Raw genomic sequence first — 25,098 nt, 5'->3', positions numbered from 1 at the left:
AAGCCTAATCTTAAAAGTAGAGAGGGTGTCTGTCTCCCTGATCTGAATTGGGAGCTGGTTCCACAGGAGAGGAGCCTGAAAGCTGAAGGCTCTGCCTCCCATTCTACTCTTACAAACCCTAGGAACTACAAGTAAGCCTGCAGTCTGAGAGCGAAGCGCTCTATTGGGGTGATATGGTACTACGAGGTCCCTAAGATAAGATGGGACCTGATTATTCAAAACCTTATAAGTAAGAAGAAGAATTTTAAATTCTATTCTAGAATTAACAGGAAGCCAATGAAGAGAGGCCAATATGGGTGAGATATGCTCTCTCCTTCTAGTCCCCGTCAGTACTCTAGCTGCAGCATTTTGAATTAACTGAAGGCTTTTTAGGGAACTTTTAGGACAACCTGATAATAATGAATTACAATAGTCCAGCCTAGAGGAAATAAATGCATGAATTAGTTTTTCAGCATCACTCTGAGACAAGACCTTTCTGATTTTAGAGATATTGCGTAAATGCAAAAAAGCAGTCCTACATATTTGTTTAATATGCGCTTTGAATGACATATCCTGATCAAAAATGACTCCAAGATTTCTCACAGTATTACTAGAGGTCAGGGTAATGCCATCCACAGTAAGGATCTGGTTAGACACCATGTTTCTAAGATTGTGGGGCCAAGTACAATAACTTCAGTTTTATCTGAGTTTAAAAGCAGGAAATTAGAGGTCATCCATGTCTTTATGTCTGTAAGACAATCCTGCAGTTTAGCTAATTGGTGTGTGTCCTCTGGCTTCATGGATAGATAAAGCTGGGTATCATCTGCGTAACAATGAAAATTTAAGCAATACCGTCTAATAATACTGCCTAAGGGAAGCATGTATAAAGTGAATAAAATTGGTCCTAGCACAGAACCTTGTGGAACTCCCATAATTAACTTTAGTCTGTGAAGAAGATTCCCATTTACATGAACAAATTGTAATCTATTAGACAAATATGATTCAACCACCGCAGCGCAGTGCCTTTAATACCTATGGCATGCTCTAATCTCTGTAATAAAATTTTATGGTCAACAGTTCAAAAGCAGCACTGAGGTCTAACAGAACAAGCACAGAGATGAGTCCCACTGTCCGAGGCCATAAGAAGATCATTTGTAACCTTCACTAATGCTGTTTCTGTCCTATGATGAATTCTAAAACCTGACTGAAACTCTTCAAATAGACCATTCCTCTGCAGATGATCAGTTAGCTGTTTTACAACTACCCTTTCAAGAATTTTTGAGAGAAAAGGAAATATGACCATCAACCCCAGAATTATCCTTAAAGGATTTATTTTGGCAAAGGCCAATGTCATTTGGGGTCAAAGCTCAAAATCTAGATTTTTCACTTCAATGTCCACCAAACGTGACACACATATAGAGGTGGGCTTTGGTGTAGCCAAGGCAAGACAGTGGCTTAGTGGTTAGCACTAGTTTTCTCTGGGATTGCTTCCCATCTGGTCCTTCCTGTGTGGAGTTTGCAGGTTTTCCCTGTCTGCAAAGGTTTCTAAGGGGCACTCTGGTTTCCTCCCACTATCAAAAAACATACTTGGGTGATTCTTTAACTACGGGCACTATTGGCCTTGTAAATGTAATTTCCACCACACCATTGCCTTACAATATAAAGCGCCTTGGGGCAACTGTTTGTTGTGATTTGGCGCTATATACATGTGCTCTGATGTCACTGTTATCTCCATAGAAACTACCCAAACAATCTTTCATACAAACTGTTTAAAGGGACATTACTGTTGGGAAGGTGTCGTAACACGGACCCACAACAGGGGGCGCAAATGAACGGACAATGGATAAGAAAGGAGTAACAATTTAATGTTGCGAAAGAACACACGGATATAAACAAGAATAATGATGCCAATCATACACAGGAGGACTGCGGGCAGGCTTGAAGATAGGAGACCTCGGATGAACGAAGAGCCGGGGCCCACACCGCTTCTACCACCAACGGCCTGAAGAACACCGAAGCCGCCAAGCCCTGAGTCCCCAGGTGGTCTCTGTCCTCCGTTGTCGGCCCTGGTACTGCTGGCAGACAGAAACAGAAGGTGGTGAGTGTGAGTCCTCACGCCCAGCAACCTTTATAAGTAATTCCTCCGGGAGGGATAACCTCCACCTCCAGGAAACGTCTTTACTCGTGCAGCTCCCGTTTGTCCCTCTCCTGGGTCTTCACGGGCATGCGACTGCACACAGAACAATATTAGATTAACAGTAATCACAGCAGAGAAGGTTACCTCTAGTCGTAGAAGATTTCTCGGCAAGGAGGTGGAGTTGCTGTCGGGCCTTTATGGTGATGGTGATGAGATGAATGAGTGACAGCTGGTGTTGAGGATGAGTGACAGCTGTCACTCCCAGTGGCTCTGGCACCCTCTTGTGCTTGAAGCCCGCACTCCAAGCAGGGCGCCATCTGGTGGTGGTGGGCCAGCAGTACCTCCTCTTCAGCGGCCCACACAACAGGACCCCCCCCCTCAACGGGCGCCTCCTGGCGCCCGACCAGGCTTGTCCGGGTGTCGGTGGTGGAAATCGACCAGAAGGGCCGGGTCCAGGATGAAGCTCCTCTTCACCCAGGAGCGTTCTTCGGGTCCGTAACCCTCCCAGTCCACCAAGTACTGAAAACCCCGACCCTTCCGACGGACGTCCAGGAGCCGACGAACAGTCCATGCCGGCTCCCCGTCGATGATCCGGGCAGGAGGTGGGTCGGGTCCAGGGGTGCAGAGTGGTGAGGTGTGGTATGGCTTGAGTTTAGAAACATGAAAAACCGGATGGATCCGCAGTGAAGCCGGGAGTGTCAGCCTCACTGCGGCCGGACTGAGGATCTTGGCGATGGGGAATGGCCCGATGAAACGGTCCTTTAGTTTGTGGGATGTCACCTGGAGCGGGATGTCCTTGGTGGATAACCACACCTCCTGCCCCGGTTGGTATGCAGGGGCCGGGGAACGCCGGCGATCTGCATGGGCCTTGGCCCTCGTCCGGGCCCGCAACAGGGCAGAGCGGGCGGTCCGCCACACCCAGCGGCACCTCCGCAGGTGGGCCTGGACCGAGGGTACCCCGACCTCTCCCTCCACAAGTGGGAATAATGGGGGCTGGTAGCCCAGACACGCTTCAAAGGGGGAGAGGCCGGTGGCAGAAGATACTTGGCTGTTGTGAGCGTACTCGATCCAGGCCAGATGGTTACTCCAGGCCGCCGGGTGCGCGGAGGTGACACAGCGAAGAGCCTGTTCAAGGTCCTGGTTCGCCCGCTGTGCCTGGCCGTTCGTCTGTGGGTGATACCCGGACGAGAGACGTACGGTGGCCCCCAGCTCCTTACAAAAACTCCTCCAGACTTGCGAGGAAAACTGGGGACCACGATCCGAGACGATGTCCGACGGTATCCCATGCAGACGCACGACGTGGTGGACCAGGAGGTCTGCCGTCTCCTGGGCCGTCGGGAGCTTCGGGAGGGCCACGAAGTGGGCCGCCTTGGAGAACCGGTCCACTATCGTCAGTATGGCGGTGTTGCCCTGGGACGGCGGGAGGCCCGTGACGAAGTCCAGGCTGATGTGGGACCAGGGGCGATGAGGCACAGGCAGGGGTTGGAGTAGACCCCTGGTCTTGTGATGGTCCGCCTTGCCCCTGGCACAGGTGGTACAGGCCTGGACGTAGTCCCGGACGTCGGCTTCCAGTGACGCCCACCAGAAGCGCTGCTGGACTACTGCCACGGTCCTACGCACTCCGGGATGACAGGAGAGCTTGGATCCGTGGCAGAAGTCCAAGACGGCAGCCCTAGCCTCTGGTGGGACGTAGAGTTTGTTCTTCGGACCGTCTCCCGGGTCCGGGTTCTTTGCCTGGGCCTCCCGGACGATCTCCTCCACGTCCCAGGTGACGGTGGCCACGACAGTGGACTCGGGAAGGATGGTGTCGATGGGGTCCGACAACTCGGCCTTGGCCTCCTCTTCGTGCACCCGGGACAATGCATCGGATCGTTGATTCCTGGTCCCGGGGCGGTAGGTGATCCGGAAGTCAAAGCGTGCGAAGAACAGGGACCAGCGGGCTTGCCTGGGGTTCAGCCGCTTGGCGGTCCGGATGTACTCCAGGTTCCGGTGGTCCGTAAAAACCGTGAAAGGCCCCGTAGCTCCCTCCAACAGGTGTCTCCACTCTTCCAGAGCCTCCTTCACCGCGAGGAGTTCTCGATTGCCCACGTCATAATTCCGTTCAGCGGGGGTCAACCTGCGGGAATAGTAGGCACAAGGATGGAGAACCTTATCGGACTCCCCGCTCTGGGACAGCACGGCTCCTATTCCTGAGTCTGAGGCATCCACCTCCACTACAAACTGGCGAGTAGGATCAGGCTGCACCAGAACTGGCGCAGACGAAAATCGGCGTTTCAACTCCTTAAACGCGGCCTCGCACCGGTCCGACCAGGTGAAGGGGACTTTAGTGGAGGTCAGGGCGGTCAGGGGGCTAACAACCTGACTGTAACCCTTAATGAACCTCCTGTAGAAGTTTGCAAAGCCGAGGAACTGTTGCAGCTTCCTACGGCTTTTTGGTTGGGGCCAATCCCTCACCGCCGCAACCTTGGCCGGATCCGGGGCGACGGAGTTGGAGGAGATGATAAACCCCAAGAAGGACAAAGAAGTGCGGTGGAACTCACACTTCTCGCCCTTCACAAACAGCCGGTTTTCTAACAACCGCTGTAGGACCTGACGTACATGCCGGACATGGGTCTCAGGATCCGGGGAAAAGATGAGTATATCATCCAGATATACGAAGACAAACCGATGCAGGAAGTCCCGCAAGACGTCGTTAACCAATGCTTGGAACGTCGCGGGCGCATTGGTGAGACCAAACGGCATGACCAGGTACTCAAAATGACCTAACGGGGTGTTAAATGCTGTCTTCCATTCGTCTCCCTTCCGGATCCGAACTAGGTGGTACGCATTCCTAAGATCGAGTTTGGTGAATATTTTGGCTCCATGCAGGGGTGTGAACACCGAATCCAAGAGGGGCAATGGGTATCGATTGCGAACCGTGATCTCGTTCAATCCCCTGTAATCGATGCATGGACGGAGTCCGCCGTCTTTCTTGCCCACAAAAAAGAAACCAGCACCCATCGGGGAGGTGGAGTTCCGGATCAACCCGGCGGCCAAGGAGTCCCGGATGTAGGTTTCCATTGATTCGCGTTCCGGACGTGAGAGGTTGTACAGTCTACTGGACGGGTACTCAACGTCCGGAATCAAATCAATGGCACAATCGTACGGTCGGTGCGGTGGAAGAGTGAGTGCCAGATCTTTGCTGAAGACGTCAGCCAGATCATGGTACTCCCCTGGCACCGCCGTCAGATTGGGAGGGATTTTAACCTCCTCCTTAGCCGTGATCCTGGGAGGAACCGAGGATCCTAAACACTCCCGGTGGCAGGTTTCGCTCCACTGCACCACGGCCCCAGACGGCCAATCGATCCGGGGATTGTGCTTCACCATCCAAGGAAAACCCAAAATCACTCGGGAGGTAGAAGGTGTCACGTAAAACACGATCTCCTCCCGGTGATTCCCAGACACAACCAGGGTCACAGGCTGGGTCCGGTGTGTGATTAGCGGGAGTAGAGTGCCATCTAGTGCCCATACCTTCAAAGGCGAAGGCAGAGCCACTAGAGGGAGCCCCACTTCCTTTGCCCATCTGCTATCCAACAGATTCCCTTCGGACCCCGTGTCCACCAGTGCTGGGGCATGAAGGGTTAAATCCCCACTCAGGATTATCACTGGGATTCGTGCTGATTTGCGGGGTTTCCCCGTGTACATGTTATGGCCCACCCTTAGCCCAGTTTCTAAGGACGGGCGTTGGTGTTTGACCGTTTGGGGCAGTCTTTTAACATGTGTTCACATGAGCCACAGTAAAAACATTCCCCGCGGGCCAGTCTCCTTTGTCTGATATCAGATCTCACTTTGGCCCTGCTCGTGTCCATAGCTTCGTCAGCAGGGGGAGCTGTTGCCACACGGAGCCCACTGGCAATGGAGCGTGGGGACGACGTCACCCTTTCAGACCCGGAAGAGAGAGGGACGGCTTGTGCCCGGCCACGCCCCCCGGCCTGCTCCCGACGGTGTTCATTCAAGCGGTTGTCTAAGCGTATAACCAGAGTGACAAGCCCGTCAAAATCCTGCGGTTCGTCCTTAGCCAGTAAATGCTCCTTCAGTACTGGAGACAGTCCGCTTATGAAGGCAGCGCGGAGCGCAACGTCATTCCAACCCGACCTCGCAGCCGCGATGCGGAAGTCGGCAGCGTAATCAGCTGCGCTCCGACGCCCCTGTCTCAGTGACAGCAGCACGGTCGAGGCGGTCTCGCCTCTGTTGGGATGATCAAACACATGTTTGAATTCCCGTATAAACCCAGCGTATGACATCAGAAGCCATGACTGCTGTTCCCAGAGCGCTGTAGCCCAAGCGCGTGCCTCACCTCGAAGCAGATTAATTACATAAGCCACCCAGGTGGCGTCTGCTGCGTACATGACTGGACGCTGTGCAAAAATGAGCGAACACTGCATTAGGAAGTCTGCGCACGTTTCCACACAGCCTCCGTACGGTTCGGGAGGACTTATGTAAGCTTCAGGGGACGGTGGGGGGGGGGGTAGTTGAACGGCCAGTGGAACATCTACATTAGGCCCCGGGCCAGCAGGAGGAGACACTGCAGCGACGCTCGACTCGCGTGCTTCCACTCTGGCGGTGAGAGCCTTCATCCTCTGATTGAGGATTGCATTTTGCTCGGTTACTAGCTGTAACTGAGCAGTGAAAGCGGTAAGGATTTGCTGCAGATCACTTACCACGCCTCCTGCTGATGCCTGCGCTCCTTGTTCTCCCATTGGCTGTTCAAGCTGTGGTTGACGCCCCTCGGGATCCATGACGAATGGCCGAGAAATCCTGTTGGGAAGGTGTCGTAACACGGACCCACAACAGGGGGCGCAAATGAACGGACAATGGATAAGAAAAGGAGTAACAATTTAATGTTGCGAAAGAACACAACGGAATATAAACAAGAATAATGATGCCAATCATACACAGGAGGACTGCGGGCAGGCTTGAAGATAGGAGACCTCGGATGAACGAAGAGCCGGGGCCCACACCGCTTCTACCACCAACGGCCTGAAGAACACCGAAGCCGCCAAGCCCTGAGTCCCCAGGTGGTCTCTGTCCTCCGTTGTCGGCCCTGGTACTGCTGGCAGACAGAAACAGAAGGTGGTGAGTGTGAGTCCTCACGCCCAGCAACCTTTATAAGTAATTCCTCCGGGAGGGATAACCTCCACCTCCAGGAAACGTCTTTACTCGTGCAGCTCCCGTTTGTCCCTCTCCTGGGTCTTCACGGGCATGCGACTGCACACAGAACAATATTAGATTAACAGTAATCACAGCAGAGAAGGTTACCTCTAGTCGTAGAAGATTTCTTGGCGAGGAGGTGGAGTTGCCGTCCGGCCTTTATGGTGATGGTGATGAGATGAATGAGTGACAGCTGGTGTTGAGGATGAGTGACAGCTGTCACTCCCAGTGGCTCTGGCGCCCTCTTGTGCTTGAAGCCCGCACTCCAAGCAGGGCGCCATCTGGTGGTGGTGGGCCAGCAGTACCTCCTCTTCAGCGGCCCACACAACAATTACAGTGTTGTGGTGGAAATTACAGCAATAGTGTGGGACAGCTACATTTTGTTTAAAAAAAAATCACAACAGTTGTATGACATTGAATACCCCAATTATGTTTTGATTATTTTACTGATATTTTATTCAGAGATATTTTAAAACATTAGAAAAAACGTTTCTTTATCATTCATTTTTATCTTTGAAGGTCAAAAGTCTGGATGTGGGACAAGCACAAAACGGCAATATTTGCATATAATGATGCTGAAAAAAGGTGAAAAAGTCATCATAGACTACTAGAACAAAGTTCTTAACACACTTTCATTGTAAAGATAACTATAAAAGTGTGAAATTTCCCCTTTTTTTCTGTTTTTTATACAGTATGATCAAAGGACATAATAAGTGCCAGTAGTCTAAGAATCACCCACTTATTTAGCATCTGCTCTTTTCTCCACCTCTGACCAAGGTAGCTTCTCTAAATTTGGATTAGTCCCTGGGCCCCAGACTGGTGCTGCCCACTGCCCCTACTGGTTGGATTGTGTCTAACTGTAATTAGGGGTTGAATGCAGAGGATAAATTAATTAATGTACAAGAAAGGCACTTATTCTTCTTATTAAAAGATCAAATTTACCAAAGGTCCATCTTTGGGGTCAGAGTCATTGGGGTCAAAATTTAAGTTTTTCACTCTGATTTGCACCAAACTTGGCAAACATATGGACGTGGGTCCTGGAATTGCAAAAAATTAGGTCAGATTTGCCAAAGGTCAGTCATTAGATTCAAGATCATACAGGTCAAGGGTGAAAATGTAAGATTTCACTCTGACTTTCACTAAACTTGGTAGACGTGTGGATATGACTGCAAAAGATCAATAATAATATGGGTCAAGGTCATTGGGATTAAATGTAAAAATTAAAGTTTTTCCACTCTGAGATTCTGCATATGTGGCACACATATGGAGTTGTGTTATAGAATTACCCACAAAAGGTCAAATTTGCCAAAGGTCAATCACTGGGGACAAGTCATGTCTGCTTGTTTGTTTTCTGGCTGACTCCTCCCAGGACCTTTTGCTGATTTCTGTAAGTTAGGATGGTTGACCCCACGGTTGACCATGGCGCTGCAGAAAGCATGGAGTCAACCTCTGTAACCTCCACCCACTGGAATGTGCCCTCCCGTGGTTTGTGACGTTGTTCTTGTCAAATTGACGTAGGCTGGTTTTAGTCTTCTTGAAATATCGATACCCAAGATTTTCCTGAAAGAATCCATTTAAGTCATTGTCAAATATTTTGACTTTCAAACTGATTTGGACTAAACATGGCACATACTTATGACCTCTGGCTGCCCTGGCACGGTCAGCCAGACGTCAATTATTTGGGCGAAAGTCAAGTACATTAGGGTCTAATGTCAGATTGCTGTCTACCTTACTGTCTTTACTGTCAACAGGTAATGTTACCAAGTGCAAAACTTTAATTTTTTTATATTTATTTTCATTTATATAGCACCAAATCACAACAAAGTTGCCTCATGATGCTTTACACAAGTAAGGTCTAACCTTACCAACCAAACCCAACCCATTTTCCAAAATGAATGCCGATCTCAATAGCAAGTTTTAAATTAAATTAAAATATTAACCTTAAAATAATGTATGGAGTACTACTCTCTTCCCCTCTAACGTAACACAATTAAATCATTACTTTTACAGCCAGCTGGATTTACCTGGAGTTTTGGCTGGAGTGCCCATCTGCCTCACTCAATTTTGGTATTGATCCGATACCAAGTAAATACAGGCTGAATATCGCCGATATCGATTCCAATACTTTTTCATATTTAAGCTTCATAGATCCAAAGGATTCAAAAGACCTAGGATAGAATTTCGCCAAACATTGTATGTGACAACAAAATACTTTATCACAATCAACATTTTTGTTTAAAAAATATCACTCAACACAACTTAAAACAAAATCTCCTGAGGTAGAGGGCTGACAAACCACAATACAACAAAATTAACACACCACAACAAAATTGGCTGGTGCTGCTGAGCCATGTTACGGCACAACAACAAAAGACCAGAGGGGGGAGGGTGCGCTGCTCTGTGTTGTGTGACACAGCGCAGCGCTGCTCTTACAGACAGAGGGTAGACTTTGATGAATCTGCGTGTGCAGCAGTCAGTGCGTGCGGGAGAGAAAAAAGCTTGAGTCGATCTTTTTACACGAGGATCGTTCAATATCAATACCAGCGTTGGTATCGATATTATCGATATTAGGATCGATCCGCCCACCTCTAATGACTGCCAGGTTTAACTTCTGCACGTCTGCACCGCCTCAGGCTGATGCAGCAAGGAGAATTATGGGTACTCAAACAACACAGGGGCTTTTTGACGCACATCCCCGCCAACTCTTGAGACATAGACACGTGATGACCTATATGAACTTGCTGAGATGGTGTTTAATTATACGACATTACCCCTTTAATGTAGATAGTGGTTTATAACTGCAGTGTATCTGTAAAGTATTCACAGCACTTCACTTTATCTACATTTACTTATGTTACAGCCTTATTCCAAAATGGATTAAATAAAATTTTTTTCTTCAAAATTCTACACACAATACCCCATAATGACAATGTGAAAAAAGTTTTTTTATGAATAAAAACTAAGAAACTAAGCAATCACATGTACGAAAGTATTCACAGCCTTTGCCATTAAGCTCGAAATTGATCTCCGGTCCATCCTATTTCCACTGAGCATCCTTGAGATGTTTCTACAGCTTAATTGGAGTCCACCTGGGGTAGATTCAGTTGATTGGACAGAATTTTGAAAGGGACACACCAGTCTACATGTAAGGACCCACAGTTGACAGTGCATGTCAGAGCACAAATTAAGCATGAAGCCAAAGGAATTGCCTGTAGACCTCTGAGACAGGACTGTCTTGAGACATAAATCTGGGGAAGGGTACAGAAGCATTTCTGCTACTTTGAAGGTCCCAGTGAGCACAGTGGCCTCCATCATCCATAAATGGAAGTGCTTCACTTTTCCCACATTTTCTTATGTTACAACCTTATTCCGAAATGGAGTAAATTCATTTTTCTCTCAGTATTCTACTCACAACACCCCATAATGACAACATGAAAAAAGTTTTGAAATTTTTTGTAAATATATTAAATATAAATATATTAAATATTAAATATATTAAAAATAAAAAAAAACTAAGAAATCACATGTACATAAGTATTAACACCAGGCATTTTGACCCGACTCTTCATCAGCGCAGAAGCAGCATTACTGCAGCGCATCTCCTCTGTTCTTTTCCATTCCATATCCCTGAGGTGAAGCAGTTGAATATCTCCTGCCACACCTCCTCCTCCCTCAACCACCCGATCGCTTCCATGTCCCACCAGGCACAGGAAGCATACACGACCCTGCCTCCCACTCCCCGTTAAACCCTTTGTACCTGAACACGGTGGGCAGACTATCTTGGTTTTTCCCACCTGTGAACTCCAGAAGGAAAAAAAAAAATCAACATTTAAAAAATATGATAGCGTTAATAAATTTGTGTAGTTTTTGATTCGTGTTTACTTTTAGACTTTTGTTATTCTCGGTTCATTTTGTGCTTTGTAGTTTGATGTTGTAATGTGCCTACTGCTGAGATCTGAACTCCCAACGTGTGTGTGTGTGTGTGTGTGTGTGTGTGTGTGTGTGTGTGTGTGTGTGTGTGTGTGTGTGTGTGTGTGTGTGTGTGTGTGTGTGTGTGTTGTTTAATATGATATCACACTCACGACTACACATTTTAACAGGTAGAGTTCATTATATCCATTTGAAACTACAATCAATAATTCCTAAAACCTTTTAGTGTGTGGTGCATTTGCAGTGCACGTACCAAATCTATCGTGTGCAGCCTCTTTATTAAACATGTGAACCAGAAGACAGCGTGGGATATTCTGCCTCCAAGAGTCCTGCTGTCACACTGAGAAGACGTTTTGGTGCACACTCATGCACAGTGTGTGGCTGCCTCTGATGAATTGCTTGGATATGTGCACTAACCTCATGGTGGCTAATGCAGGCAAACTGACACTTCGGTGCAGACTAGGAGGAGGAGGAGGATGTGTAGAAGAGCGGAGGAGACGCACTGCAGTAATGATGCTTCTGCGCTGATGAGGAGTCGAGCCAAAATGCCTCCGCTGTAAGTCACAGCTCGTGCTGTAAGTCACAGCTCGTGCTGTAAGTCACAGCTCGTGCTGTAAGTCACAGCTCGTGCTGTAAGTCACAGCTCGTGCTGTAAGTCACAGCTCGTGCTGTGACAGCAGCATTACTGTTGAGTGGGAGGTGGTGAGCGTTTGGGGGGACAATGTGCTTCAAATTATAGAAGACAAATAAAAAAACAAAAAAAAAACAGGCCAGTTAACATGATTTTTTTATGGCACTCTCTGCTGATAGGGGGCACAGTTGAGCTTCAGAGGCCCAAAATCACAGATACTAATGTAGCCCGACAACCGTCCCTGCTATGAATTGGGCCGGATACTGGCCTCCATTTTGGAGTGAGATTTCCCACCCCTAAATGACCAATAGGAGAACAGTCAGCGTCTCGGCCACCAACCAATCACAGGCTAGGAGGGAGAGGCCAGTATCTGTCCCAATTTAGGGCCAGTTGTCGGGCTACCACTAATGGTGGCAGAGAAAAACAGTCACAGTTGGCGTCATAGAGATGGAAAAAAGAGGCTAGAGCGGACATCATCATTCACCAAAACAGCTAGTAGCACCAAGTAGCTCAGGTCACCATCTTGTTCAAGAAATCGGATGAAGATACACAGTGTAAACAAAGCAAACTGTTTCCTACTTACACCACAGACTTTTGGAAATGGGGACAGTTAGTCACCCAGTCCACTGGTAAGTTCCTGAATGATTCAAATTCAGATTCATAACAATGCTACAGCCATTGCCGGTGTGATGACAGAGCCAGGTGACAGTCTGTAGGATCATATTGATAAATATTCAGTTTTATTGCACAAGGTCACGGTTATTAAATTCACTTACCTTGTGTAACATTAGTTAAACAGAACGCTACTGAAACCTATTTACACTAATCACTTTTTTTTAAATGCAAAAATCGAGGCCATTCCTGATACAAGATGGCAGACAAAATTATCATGGAAATGACCAATGTGTCTGTTGGGGACCTTCAAACTGAAGGGTGCTGTGTGTTACCGGTTTGGGAACAAGACTCTAAAGCTGATATCTCAGCTACTTACCAACTCTGAAAATTGTTTTCTCTTAAATGGTTTAGGGTTTGGGTTAGAATTATGATAATAATTGGGTTCATTTTTAACGCATACAAAGTCTGGAAATTTCACCACTTCATCTCCATTGTCCCAGTCTACCCAGCTGCACTGGTCTTGGCTGGTTGGAGTGGGACAAAGTAGTCATAGACTCTCATCTGTTTCATTCTGTGGTATCCAGTGACTAAAAGTTCTCTATAGGTCGTGAGCCACCAATGTGCCTCAGGGTATACAGAGGACTTTCCTTTCTTTTTCTCTCAAACTAGGCCCATAGGGTCACAAACTAGTGCAGCCCTAATTTTGAATTTCCTTACACAATTTAAGCAGGAAATGGAAATATCGAGTCAAATCTTTCAATTGCTATTCCACTTATGTATCTTATTGGATCAATCTGAATTTTTAAGTGAGCAAAGAAGGGTCAAGAGTCAAGACAGAAGTCAGACTACCAGAGCAAGAATTTTAGCTGAGGAAGCTTCTGTGATTTGAAGCAAAACGTCCTCACGTCAAGCAACCCAGTCCAGTCGAAGATTCAAGCTTCTCTACTATGGAAACCACCTGAACAACTGAGAGCCTACACAGAAACATTGACCAAAGAAGGCCCAGTTTTAATGTATTTCAATTTTTTTTCATTTATATAGCACCAAATCACAACAGAGTTGCCTCAAGGCGCTTCACACAAGTAAGGTCTAGCCTTACTAACCCCCACAGCAGCAGTGGTAAGGAAAAACTCCCTCTGAGGAAGAAACCTCAAGCAGACCAGACTCAAAGGGGTGACCCTCTGCTTGGACCATGCTACAGACACAAATTACAGATCAATTCACAAAATGAATATACAGGAAATGCTGTTGGTGCACAGGACAGGCGGGTCTCCAGCACAAATACCACACCCATCTCTGGAAGGAGCTGCACATTAAAAAGAAAGAAAAAACAGAATCAGGCATCGGAAAGACAAGAAATACTGTATAATTTGCCAGCATTAATCAACAAGAAAACAGAAGAAATATTAAGGTAATCGCTGGCCACTAGCCCTAAGCTTCATTAAAAGACCCAGAATTTAGGTAAAGTTGAGGCTGCGGCATGCTCCGTTTCCTAATAAAATGAATTAAAAGAATAAAAAGCGTAGAACTATACTATGCCAGTATGCTAGCCATAGGAAAGGGAAAATAAGTGCGTCTTAAGTCTGGACTTGAAAGTCTCCACAGAATCTGACTGTTTTATTGATGCAGGGAGATCATTCCACAGAACAGGGGCACGATAAGAGAAAACTCTGTGACCCTCAGACTTCTTATTCACCCTAGGGACACAAAGTAGTCCTGCACGCAAAGCCCAGGCCGGTACATAGGGTTTAATTAGGTCAGCTAGGTAGGGAGATGCCAATCCATGAACAATTTTATAGACTAGTAGCAGAACCTTAAATTCTGATCTCACTGGGACAGGAAGCCAGTGAAGGGAAGTGAAGTGAAGTGTAATGTGGTTGAAATTTCTGCTTCCTGTCAAAAGTCTGGCAGCAGCATTTTGAACCAATTGGAGACCCCTAATGCTGGACTGTGGTAAACCAGAAAATAGAACATTGCAGTAGTACAGTCTAGAAGAGATAAATGCATGGTTTCTTCTATCTCGGCAGAGCTTTCTGGCTGACAGCTTTTGATAACTAATATACAACCCACACCTCTCTCAAGTAATAACATCAAACAACATTATTCCTGTAACTCCACTAAATGATCGAGGAGGGAATTAGGAGATTTTCCTCATCTATCCTGTCAGGACTTTAAGATAAGTTTACTGCAAGCAGCAAATCATAAAACAGTGAAACTTTTGGAATAACTTGCAATTAAGAGATCACGAGGCATATCCCAGCATGGTCCGAGACTAACTCCTGCACCACATTTATGTGGCTGCCAACCAAGATGTGTGTGGAGATTATGAATGCTTATGCTATTATACGGTAGAATCTTCAGGAATGTGAAAGAAAGCAATCAAAGAAAGGAAATATTTGCAGGCAGATCAGGGTAACCAAAATTCAATCAACCCTTAAATAACCATCTGGCTGCGGCAGATAGATGCTACATTCAAGAGGTGGAGATGGCCTGTGTTGTTGTTGCCATCCAGGATGCAAGGCATTTCCGTCGTGGGGTTGATGCCGTGACATGCGGCACCAGCTCAGCCATCCCTTCCTGTTAAAAGTTGGCTTTGACATCTGCGTCGAGGTTTATTTTAAGTTCAGAGGATGGCTGACCCAGTCTAACGCCATGCTGGGTCTGGTCTTACTCAACGGTATCAATGAGACTGTAAATTTGAGTTATCTTGCAGAAAACCTGCTGCATTTTCTGCAATATTATGATGTGATTTGTTTAAAGTCTGCAACTGATTTGCATTGAACTTTTACTTACTGTGCAAAGAAATGGATCAAATCACAGCTGCAGATTTGATGACAAAACTTGCAGCTTTTTTTGTGGCCACACCCTGATTCATGTAAGCCTCCTAACCAGTATTGTGGCACTGTAGCATTTTTGGCCAAGTAAAAAGCCTCAACCTCCAGTGCTGAAACAATAATCCAAGTGCAAATGTTGCAGTTCATTGAATGGCCACTTGAGACTGGCTTCAAAAGTGAGACTCCCATGCTAAAATCGTCAACTTTACAGCAGAAACAACATGTTTTCAAATGGGTGCAAAAAAGGGCTTCTCTACAGCCACTTTTGTTATTCATGGTAAATGGACTGAATTTATATAGCACTTTTCCACTCGAATCAGAAACTCAAAGCACTTTACAATGATGCTACACACACACACACACACACACACACACACACACACACACACACACACAGCAAAAATTGAGCCCATTCCTGATACAAGATGGCAGATAAAATTATCATGGAAATGACCAATGTATTAATTTATTTATTTTCCAAATCTATGGTTGGGATAGAGTGGAGTTTGCGCTGGGCAAAATACATTTAAGTAAATACAAGTGATATGGACAACTACAACAAAAAAATTTTCTTTCAACATGAATCTGACTAATTTAGCGATTTTCCTTCTAAACAAGTAACTTCTAAATTTACTTAATTGCTAATGCTAGTGTTCCGGGATGCTCACGGAAGGCACAGCACACAGCTGGGTCATACAAGGCACGCTCAGTGGAAGTACACGCAGCGCAATGACCAACATGGTCACCATGAATTTTTGAGCATGTTGAAACCAAATGCAGAAGGTATGCAGTGGCTGTAGGATGCACAAAGGAGGCACAGACAAGGCACAAAGGAGGCACAGACAGTGCTATGCTCAGCCAATGGATGCTCAATGAATGCACAATGATGTGGGTAGTTTGCTGTGCTTTATAACGAATAAAATTCATTATAAAGCACTGTTGCTGTTGCATTTACAGTATGGTTACCACAGGTGAATGCAGTAACAAACAAAATTCTTCTGACCAATTAAACAGTGGATAAGATGTTGATCCACAGGGCCCGTATCCACAAAGCATCTGAGAGTCCTCTCAAAGAGCTTCTAACTTAGCCTAAAAGTTCCTGGCAAGGAATCTTAGCCTAATAAGAGTGATCAAGGACGTGTCTGAGAGCAACTCTGAGCAAGGAGGGGACAGAAACTCTTATCTTTGTGAGGAGGCGGGGTTGACCCCATTGCTAGGTTTGACGCAGTCCTCTAAGAGCTGTGATTGGTTGTCACAAAAACAAAAAAAGAGAAAAAAAAGAAATGCACTTCGCGCTCCTAGTTATGAATGGACAGTAAAATCAACCGATCATATAACCTGGGCTGTATTAAGAAATGTGTAATTGTGAAAATAATTTAATGTCATGATGTTGAAAGTCAGCAAAATTAAATAAATTGTTACACATTAGTTAAGTAAAGTAAGCTCATTCCTGATGAGGTCAACCACAAACATTATCTCTGCACCATCAAGCCGGTAGCGTGTTACTGAATCACTGTAATTCTACATACAGAGAATATCTCTCTGGAGAGGAAATGGCATCTCACTAATCTAGAAGATCTTCACTTAGCCTGGAAAAAGAGTCTGTTGCTTTATAAAAAAGCCCTCCGTAAAGCTAGGACATCTTACTACTCATCAGTAATTGAAGAAAATAAGAACAACCCCAGGTTTCTTTTCAGCACTGTAGCCAGGCTGACAAAGAGTCAGAGCTCTATTGAGTCGAGTATTCCTTTAACTTTAACTAGTAATGACTTCATGACTTTCTTTGCTAATAAAATTTTAACTATTAGAGAAAAAATTACTCATAACCATCCCAAAGACGTATTGTTATCTTTGGCTGCTTTCAGTGATGCCGGTATTTGGTTAGACTCTTTCTCTCCAATTGTTCTGTCTGAGTTATTTTCATTAGTTACTTCCTCCAAACCATCAACATGTCTACTAGACCCCATTCCTACCAGGCTGCTCAAGGAAGCCCTACCATTAATTAATGCTTCGATCTTAAATATGATCAATCTATCTTTATTAGTTGGCTATGTACCACAGGCTTTTAAGGTGGCAGTAATTAAACCATTACTTAAAAAGCCATCACTTGACCCAGCTATCTTAGCTAATTATAGGCCAATCTCCAACCTTCATTTTCTCTCAGAAATTCTTGAAAGGGTAGTTGTAAAACAGCTAACTGATCATCTGCAGAGGAATGGTCTATTTGAAGAGTTTCAGTCAGGTTTTAGAATTCATCATAGTACAGAAACAGCATTAGTGAAGGTTACAAATGATCTTCTTATGGCCTCAGACAGTGGACTCATCTCTGTGCTTGTTCTGTTAGACCTCAGTGCTGCTTTTGATACTGTTGACCATAAAATTTTATTACAGAGATTAGAGCATGCCATAGGTATTAAAGGCACTGCGTTGCGGTGGTTTGAATCATATTTATCTAATAGATTACAATTTGTTCATGTAAATGGGGAATCTTCTTCACAGACTAAGGTTAATTATGGAGTTCCACAAGGTTCTGTGCTAGGACCAATTTTATTCACTTTATACATGTTTCCCTTAGGCAGTATTATTAGACGGTATTGCTTAAATTTTCATTGTTACGCAGATGATACCCAGCTTTATCTATCCATGAAGCCAGAGGACACACACCAATTAGCTAAACTGCAGGATTGTCTTACAGACATAAAGACATGGATGACCTCTAATTTCCTGCTTTTAAACTCAGATAAAACTAAAGTTATTGTACTTGGCCCCACAAATCTTAGAAACATGGTGTCTAACCAGATCCTTACTCTGGATGGCATTATCCTGACGTCTAGTAATACTGTGAGAAATCTTGGAGTAATTTCTGATCAGGATATGTCATTCAATGCGCATATTAAACAAATATGTAGGACTGCTTTTTTGCATTTGCGCAATATCTCTAAAATTAGAAAGGTCTTGTCTCAGAGTGATGCTGAAAAACTAATTCATGCATTTATTTCCTCTAGGCTGGACTATTGTAATTCATTATTATCAGGTTGTCCTAAAAGTTCCCTGAAAAGCCTTCAGTTAATTCAAAATGCTGCAGCTAGAGTGCTAACAGGGACTAGAAGGAGAGAGCATATCTCACCCATATTGGCCTCTCTTCATTGGCTTCCTGTTAATTCTAGAATAGAATTTAAAATTCTTCTTCTTACTTATAAGGTTTTGAATAATCAGGTCCCATCTTATCTTAGGGACCTCATAGTACCATATCACCCCAATAGAGCGCTTCGCTCTCAGACTGCAGGCTTACTTGTAGTTCCTAGGGTTTGTAAGAGTAGAATGGGAGGCAGAGCCTTCAGCTTTCAGGCTCCTCTCCTGTGGAACCAGCTCCCAATTCAGATCAGGGAGACAGACACCCTCTCTACTTTTAAGATTAGGCTTAAAACGTTCCTTTTTGCTAAAGCTTATAGTTAGGGCTGGATCAGGTGACCCTGAACCATCCCTTAGTTATGCTGCTATAGACTTAGACTGCTGGGGGTTCCCATGATGCACTGAGTGTTTCTTTCTCTTTTTACTCTGTATGCACCACTCTGCATTTAATCATTAGTGATTGATCTCTGCTCCCCTCCACAGCATGTCTTTTTCCTGGTTCTCTCCCTCAGCCCCAACCATTCCCAGCAGAAGACTGCCCCTCCCTGAGCCTGGTTCTGCTGGAGGTTTCTTCCTGTTAAAAGGAAGTTTGTTGTGATTTGGCGCTATATAAATAAAATTGATTTGATTTGATTTGATCTCTCCGACTTCTTGCCGCCATCTTCCCTGCTTAAGACACTCTTAAGGTGCCCTGACACTTTCACGCATTTTGGCTCCGCATTCTTGTGCACTTCATCATGACAATGCCACCCACTGTGTTCCCAGCTGGATGCTGCACTTTGTGTGCTGGGTGCTGCGTATATAAAATGATTATTTCATAGTGGATTAATCATTTTCTCTCAGAGTTTGGCTGATGAAAACACCTCTAATCGCTTCTGGAATCACAGAGGACCGTCTCAGCTGGAGCTTTTTTTTTCCTCTCTCTCTCCTGTGCTTCATGAGATGGAGAACACATTTGGAACATCTAAAAAGGTAATTATTTGTAATATTTATATTGTAATAGCTTGGTAAAACAGTTGCATGTTCATTCCTTCTTATGAGTAGCTGTAAAATTATGTTTATGATAGATTTCACATCTCGTTATAATCAATCAGATGTGATGCGGTGCGCTGACATATGCAATGGCACTCGCAAGTAGTGTTTTTAATTGTTTGCGCATTGTTCACATGAAGTTCACGTAATTAATGTGTGACAGAGATTTTGAACATTTTCTTTGCACACATGCACAAAGCAGCATACGGTTTACAAAGATTTGCGATGAGTTTACTCTCTTGCACGGCAGAGTGCATGCAAGTACGCAGATCAAAGTCGTGCAAGTGTCAGGGCACCTTTAGGCTTCTTAAAAGTCCTCCTCCCTCCTCTTAACAGTTTGCACCTTAGGAGCTTCCTTAAGGCCTAAGATGCTTTGTGAACAACTTTTATCTTCCCAAAGGAAATTAAGAAATGTTTAAGAATTCAAGGAATTCAAAGATTTTTCTTAGAATGACATAGCTTAGAGCTGGAAGGTTCAAACCCCACCCCTGCCACATTTCTTCATGGAATGTGGAGTTGTGTCAGGAATGGCATCCGGTGTAAAACTTGTGCTAATTCAACATGCACATCCACCTTAGATTTGCTGTGGCAACCTCAAGTGCAAACAAGGGAGCAGCCGAAGGGACTTACTTTTACGTCACTAAGAGCTACTTTTAGTGTGCTTTGTGGATACGGGCCCAGGTTTTTTCTTTTTATTCACCTGTTTACTCATCTATGGGTTATCCAGGAGTTCAGTGGAATCAAGCACTGCCACAATGGCAGCATTTGGAATTGCCCAATTTGAGCTTCAAACAAGATCTTCAGAAGAATCACAGAGGGTTTGTTCAGTGTATATACAGGCTGTAATCCTCATCGCTTAGGTTTTATTGCCTCCTGATACTTGTTGATTATCAGTCTGTAAGTATCAACAGATTAATTTGTATCTTCTCATCTCCAAGGTCTGCTTATCTGCCAAATTACAAAACTGCACTAATCAGATATGTGGCTTCTGAGAAAGCCTTCCTCTTTGGTTGCTGCTGGCACTGTCCCCTGCAGTTATGGATGAACACAGTTGAAATGGTTTAATCATGACTGGATATGTTCTCTCTAACGTACTAACAGCCAAAACCGCTGATGTCTGTGAGAAATCGGTCATGAATAATCATCTTGAAAGACACCGAGTGCTAAAAATGCAGCCACCGCAGTGAATGAAGCGCTGTGGCTGTGTGCTGTTAGGAAAGTGAGACTGGATCTCAGTGTTGTCCATCTGTGCGTGATTACACAGATTTGATTTCAGCCTTGCAATGCTCTATTCATCATCATAAATTAGACTATTTACGGAAAAAATCTGGAGTTGTAAGTATTTCCTGCTTGTGCACAGTGAGACCTAATCACTCAAGTTTTTTGTTGTTTTTTTTTTTTTTTCAATCTTCAAATATATAAATCTATGCTTTGTAATGTTACAGTGTTTGAAAAAGTGTGGTAGCTGCTTTGAAACGTGATCTGAAGGATCTAGACATCCTGCAATGCCAACGGCTGCCATCACGTTCCATCTTTCAATATGCCAGTGAGATTTGTCTTTCTTATTCCAGATCTTATCAAGTTTTACACGTACATAGGGCTCAACCTTTGGTTGTGAGCACATTCTGTACAAAATAGGCCCCTCTCAGTCCTGATGTTGACAGTGGATGCAAAGACAAGCTGGACAGACCGTGCAAATCCATTTGATGGGTGAGTGCAGATTGCTATTTCACTAGTGAGAAATAGCAATGCAAATGAAAGCACAAATGGGCTGGTTTAATGATCCACATTATTCAGGGGTGTGTTATAGGCATATCAAATCAAATCAAAACAATTTTATTTATATAGCGCCAAATCACAACAAACAGTTGCCCCAAGGCGCCTTATATTGTAAGGCAAGGCCATACAATAATTACAGAAAAACCCCAACGGTCAAAATGACCCCCTGTGAGCAAGCACTTGGCAACAGTGGGAAGGAAAAACTCCCTTTTAACAGGAAGAAACCTCCAGCAGAACCAGGCTCAGGGAGGGGCAGTCTTCTGCTGGGACTGGTTGGGGCTGAGGGAGAGAACCAGGAAAAAGACATGCTGTGGAGGGGAGCAGAGATCAATCACTAATGATTAAATGCAGAGTGGTGCATACAGAGCAAAAAGAGAAAGAAACACTCAGTGCATCATGGGAACCCCCCAGCAGTCTAAGTCTATAGCAGCATAACTAAGGGATGGTTCAGGGTCACCTGATCCAGCCCTAACTATAAGCTTTAGCAAAAAAGAAAGTTTTAAGCCTAATCTTAAAAGTAGAGAGGGTGTCTGTCTCCCTGATCTGAATTGGGAGCTGGTTCCACAGGAGAGGAGTCTGAAAGCTGAAGGCTCTGCCTCCCATTCTACTCTTAAAAACCCTAGGAACTACAAGTAAGCCTGCAGTCTGAGAGCGAAGCGCTCTATTGGGGTGATATGGTACTACGAGGTCCCTAAGATAAGATGGGACCTGATTATTCAAAACCTTATAAGTAAGAAGAAGAATTTTAAATTCTATTCTAGAATTAACAGGAAGCCAATGAAGAGAGGCCAATATGGGTGAGATATGCTCTCTCCTTCTAGTCCCCGTTAGTACTCTAGCTGCAGCATTTTGAATTAACTGAAGGCTTTTCAGGAACTTTTAGGACAACCTGATAATAATGAATTACAATAGTCCAGCCTAGAGGAAATAAATGCATGAATTAGTTTTTCAGCATCACTCTGAGACAAGATGTTTCTAATTTTAGAGATATTGCGCAAATGCAAAAAAGCAGTCCTACATATTTGTTTAATATGCGCATTGAATGACATATCCTATCAAGAAAACATCCAATCAGATTATCATCCATTATTTCCTTCTATCTATCTATCTATCTATCTATCTATCTATCTATCTATCTATCTATCTATCTATCTATCTATCTATCTATCTATCTATCTATCTATCTATCTATCTATCTATCTATCTATCTATCTATCTATCTATCTATCTATCTATCTATCTATCTATCTATCTATCTATCTATCTATCTATCTATATGGGTAATTGAAAAGTTTTGAACCCAGTCAAGAAACCACAACTGAATTAATGTAATGCTTTATTTTTCAATGTAACGCTCGTGTATGTCCTCACACTTTTCCAACATCGCTGCAGTGCCTTCGTACCGTTCTCACAGAAGGTCTTATCATGGAGCTCAAGGATGTCATCCACTGCAGACATGACATCATTATCAGTATTATGAGTTCCAGCAAGATGCTTTTTCATGTTTGGAAACAGATGGAAGTCAAAAGGAGTCAAATGAGGGGAATAAGGTGGCTGTGGAGCAAGTTTGACGCCACATTCATGAATAGCAGCCATTGCGATGTCTGACGTGTGGACCGCAGCATTGTCCTGGTGAAACAGAACACCTCGTCGGAGCATTCCACACCACTTCTGCTTTATTTTCTATTCTGCTGTTGCTGCAAAGGGGAAGCATAACAGGCCCCATTGATGGTCTGTCCCTTCTGAAGAGAGTCCACCATTATGATGCCTTCAGCATCCCAAAAGACAGAGGTCATGACCTTTCCAGCAGATGAAGTAGCTTTGGCCTTTTGGGGGGCAGGGTACAAACACGTTTCCATTGCTTCAGCCATTGTTTGGACACCAGTTTGACGTGATGGACCCAGGTCTCTTCCATGGTCATAAATTTTCACATGAAGTTATCCGGATCTGCCTCAAAAATCCAAAGATTCTCTCTGGGCATCTGAAATCTTGTGTGTTTGTGATCGGTTGTGAGAGGACTTGGGACCCATAATGCTGAAACTTTCATAATTCCCAGCTTTTCTGACAGAACTGAGTGAACATTCTCCTGGGAAATGCTTACCGCACCAGTTATGTAACGCTCACCTGCGCTTCTGTCAGCAAGGACCATCTTCTGGATCACATCTTCCCCACTTATTCCGCCCCTCTTGAATTTGGCTGTCCAGCGTTTAACTGTAGCATAAAACTGGGCATCCTCCCCCTTGATCTCATTACCCCGTCCTCATGGATGTCCTTCTGAGACATTCCCTTTTCTATGAGATACTCATTCACAGCGTGCCCACCAGCTTTGTCCATTTTACCAATATGATACACCCCCTACTCACTTCACTGAACTTGTGTGTCTGTCAAAATTTCACACATTCTCAAGAGAAATGCTGGTTTCTCACAATGCAAAAGATGGAGAACCATACCCTACGTTTTCTGGGTCAGGCTCAAACCTTTTCAATCACCCCTCACCTCACTCTCTAAAAAATATGTCCAGTCCTAGAATCACTTTGCTCAGTTTGCACACAATCAGATTTTTTTTTTGCAGTTTTTTGCAAGCTATGTATATAGATAGATAGATAGATTCATGGTGATCACATGCCTGTAGGCCTCTGGCTGTGGCACATTTACCTTAATTTATCACAATTTAACCACGTTTATTTGATTTAATTAAAATAAACATTGATGATTGAATCATTTGAGTTCGTGAGTGTGAGGTAATCAGTTTCCACAAAATGTTTGCTTTGAATTAACTTTCCATCTGTTAAAGTGCATGTGTGCGATTTCACACGATTGGATTGATAGTGTTTTAAAAGTGAACTTTTAACCGAACCATCATGAGTCCAGACAAGAATTTTACAGTCTAGAGGTGCTTAACAGGGGCCTTTTAACAACTTTCCATCTTTGCTTCACTCTCTCAAGTAGGTACACCGCTTGAGTGAAAGCAGCCGAGGACTTTGTGAATGCACCAGGCACAGCGGACACAGGCGTGGCCTCTGTGGCACCCGGCTCTCCCGTGCACCCACGCACTCTCTACTTCAGTGCACGCTGTCCGTTTGACGCAAAGCAGGACTCACAGTGGGCTCTGGCTAACATTACCATCCATAAACATTACAATTAATGAACCTTTGTGACAACACGCACGCACACACATACACACACACGCAAATGCCCGCAACTCCACTTTCCAAATAATAAATTTCGAGACATTTTTCATGTGATCGATTATGACCGGCACACCTTGAGGGTAATGCTGCAACCTTATTGCGCAACAATAAACAAACCCAGCTGCACGCCCCCCCCCCCCACATCACACACACACACACACACACACACACACACACACACACACACACACACACACACACACACATAACTCAGTCCAAATTATGTGGGGCCTTTTCTACTTCTCTATCCCTCTGAAGAAGCTGCCCACACTGTGGCCTCTGAGAATACCCAACTTTTATTTCACATGCAAAACGTAAATAAATAAAAAGATGTTGCTGGTTGCAGGCATGTTGCCACAAACTGCTATTATGGACTTTATTAAAATTGCATGATCTTGTTGTGGAAATATAAAAAAAAAAAAAACAGGATTTTGCAACAAAAACACCAAGAAAATAATGCAAATGTTAAATGTGCCCAAGAATGCATCTAAATGCCAGTATAGGCTTCTTTCGTGACCTTGTGGGGAGCTTCAACCCAAATCCATCATTGGTAGTTTAGAATAACCAAATGATGATCCTTCCAGTTGTTTTCGTTTTTACATACCGAGCCCACTTTGGGTAGGAAGCCATAGCAATTAATTAGGAAAG

Source organism: Thalassophryne amazonica, chromosome 5, assembly GCF_902500255.1.
Source record: "Thalassophryne amazonica chromosome 5, fThaAma1.1, whole genome shotgun sequence".
NCBI classification, from domain to species: Eukaryota; Metazoa; Chordata; class Actinopteri; order Batrachoidiformes; family Batrachoididae; genus Thalassophryne; species Thalassophryne amazonica.
This window is presented reverse-complemented; position numbering follows the sequence as displayed.